Genomic DNA, 3,548 nt, shown 5'->3' on the forward strand with positions numbered 1-3,548 from the left:
TATATATATATATGGATATATGAATGTAAAATCCAAGGATGAAGGTGTAGGAAGAAAGTGAGCTTGGAACAATCCGTAGATAATATAAAATAACAACTTTCAGGAACAACAATTTTTTATTGGTGTGGAAAGTTGTGAATTTTTCCCGTACCGAAGTACGATAAGGTGATAAAAAAAGCAACTTTTTATTTCACGGTTGGCAGCCAGGATTACTGGGTATGCGAATATAAATGCAAGAATTAAGGAATGGAGCAGATAAAAACCGGGTTACATATGTTTCATAGCGAGCAGAATCTCAGAAGTAGTAATAACCCAAGCGAGGTGTATACCGTAGGCTACTCTTCAGACCAAGGGTATCTTGATAAATTGAAGTTTAGCTTTGTTATTAGGAGCCCCGTTTTAACACACGGAGAATTCGATCAGAATCTAATCTTAACGACAAAGTAAACTTCGTATAATCAGGAAATCTTTGGCCTGAAATGTATCCTGCAGTATACACCTCGCTTGGATATGCGCTACTTCTGAGGTTACGCTACCTATGAAACATATGTAGCCCCGATTTTAACTACTCTATTCGTTAACTCTTGGATATATATACGACGCGCTTCTTTCTGTTTCCGTCTACCAAATCATCTCACAAGGCTTTGGGCGGCCCGTGGCTATAGTATAAGACACTTGCACAATGTGCCACGTATTGAGACAGAACCCAGAAAAAAGTGGTTGGGAAGCAAGCTGACTACACAATCACATACTAAAACATACAAAGGCACAGGAGTGGCTGTGTAGTAAGTAGCTTGCTTACCAACCACATGGTTCCGGGTTCAGTGGCACCTTGGGCAAGTGTCTTCTACTATAGCCTCGGGCCGACCAAAGCCTTGTGAGTGGATTTGGTAGACGGAAACTGAAAGAAGCCCGTCGTATATATGTACGTGTATATATATGTGCGTGTGTGTGTGTTCGTGTGTCTGTGTTTGTCCCCCCAACATCGCTTGACAACCGATGCTGGTGTGTTTACGTCCCCGTAACTTAGCGGTTCCGCAAAAGAGACCGATAGAACAAGTACTACGCTTACAAAGAATAAGTCCTGGGGTGGATTTGCTCGACTAAAGGCGGTGATCCAGCATGGCCGCAGTCAAATGACTGAAACAAGTAAAAGAGTAAAGAGAGTATAGACATACAAGCAAGCTAACAAACATACACATTTGCAATTGATTACATATTAAGACCCCTCCCCGACACACGTCTGATCGCACGTATAAACACCTATATATACACACTCGCATTTAACACTGAAGTGCTATGCAACAAAACGATGGAAGCATTTTAATGTAAATGAGTTCTGGCCGGCACTGACAGAAATTCTCTCTATATACTTGCATACACACATATATAAAGTCAGAGTGAGTGTGTACGTGTGTATATGTGTGTGTATGTATGTGTGTGTGTGTGTGAGAGAGGGAGGGGGGAGAGGAAGAGAGAGGGAGAGAGGTTGATTCATAGATACGTAGCTAGACAAATTTATGTGTGTATGAATGTGTGTGAGTGTAAGCGAATTGAAGTGTGTGAGTGTGTGCCTGTGTCTTTGTGTGCGTCTATGTGACTGTTTGCGTGTTTGTGCGTTTGTGTTTGGTGTGCGGTTTTCCTGGAAGCTTAACTAAGCCAGTTCAATGGAAAGGAAAACATAGAACAAAATAGCTAGCCTACATATTCAATACATCAGAAGTCTGTAAAAACGCTTGATCCAACATTATGTTGTCATCGCAGTCTGTAAACTCCAGGCAGGATCTCGTTTCTGTTTGAAATTATTTCACTTTAAATTTTATAGCGCTAAATGTTCGAATATGTCAGCAAACTATTAATGTCATCATATGTGAATTACACTCTCATAAATTTTCAAGCTACCGTTCTGTTTTAGAATTTATTTTAATACTGAATGCATGTGACAGGAAAACACACGGTTCCAACAATACCAACGCTAGTTACTACAACCACAACAACAGTTGTAACGAGAACAATTATAACAGAAGCAACAACGCCAGTAACATGAATATTATCTAGAGAGAAGATTATAAGTGTTCGCTTTGCTTCGTTAGTGCAACGTTTAATGTTTGGTTGTTTTGCATCGTCAGAGATAGGAGAAAATCTGTTATGAGGGCGAGTAAACGATTTTTCGCCGTGCCAGGAGTTGTCAGAACGAAGTGAAATTCTTTTATATGCTACAGTGTTCACCAGGAGATTTTCTTTTTTAATGCTCTGTATATATGGTATTTTGGACAGTCTGAGGCCGGTGAGATCGATGCATTGATCAGTTAGAAGTTGAGGTTTGCAGGAGACGCATTGGTTACAGACGGAAATTAGAAGTATGAGTTTTTGGCTAAAATGTTGTTGGCACTCCGTCGTCTATGACGTCGAGGGTTCCAGTTGATCCGATCAACGGAACAGCCTGCTCGTGAAATTAACGTGCAAGTGGCTGAGCACTCCACAGACACGTGTACCCTTAACGTAGTTCTCGGGGATATTCAGCGTGACACAGTGTGACAAGGCTGACCCTTTGAATTACAGGTACAACAGAAACAGGAAGTAAGGGTGAGAGAAAGTTGTGGCGAAAGAGTGCAGTAGGGTTCGCCGCCATCCCCTGCCGGAGCTTCGTGGAGCTTTAGGTGTTTTCGCTCAATAAACACTCACAACGCCCGGTCTGGGAATCGAAACCGCGATCCTATAACCGCGAGTCCGCTTCACTTACCACTGGGCCACTGCGCCTCCTCTGGCTAAAATGGAGAGAGTAAATTAGTTATTGTGAAGCCTGAGGAAGGTAGTGGTAGACTCGCTATGTTTGACACGAGATAGGGAAACCATTGACTTAAGTGCTCCTGAGCACGGTGATCTCTGCAGTAATGACCACTGTTTGTTAGTCTATGACGTTTCTGTAATTTCTTGTACTGATGATTCATTTGGTGTTCACCAGCAAGTTACTCTCTTTACTCTTTCTATCTTTTACTTGTTTCAGTCATTTGACTGCGGCAACGCTGGAGCACCGCCTTTAGTCGAGAAAATCGACCCCAGGACTTATTCTTTGTAAGCCTAGTACTTATTATATCGGTTACTTTTTGCCGAACCGCTAACTTAATATATATATGCGTACATACGATGGGCTTCTTTCAGTTTTCGTCTACCAAATCCACTCACAAAGCTTTGGTCGGCCCGAGGCTATAGTAGAAGACACTTGCCCAAGGTGCCACGCAGTGGGTCTGAACCCGGAATCATGTGGTTGGTAAGCAAGCTACTTACCACACAGTCACTAAATGTCTGTTAAAGTCTGTCATACCGGCCATGACGAAGGGAAATAGCCCTGAAACTCGAGTCGCCTTTATATATTTATATTTATATATTTGATCCTATATATTGAACACTCAATATTTCATCTACATTCAGTACTTTATTTCATGGTGCCATCCATTTTTATTTTATTTTATTTTATATTATATATTGTATATTATATTATATATTGTATATTATATTATATATTGTATATTCCATATTCTATACCC

This window comes from Octopus bimaculoides, chromosome 8, assembly GCF_001194135.2.
Source record: "Octopus bimaculoides isolate UCB-OBI-ISO-001 chromosome 8, ASM119413v2, whole genome shotgun sequence".
Classification (NCBI taxonomy): Eukaryota; Metazoa; Mollusca; class Cephalopoda; order Octopoda; family Octopodidae; genus Octopus; species Octopus bimaculoides.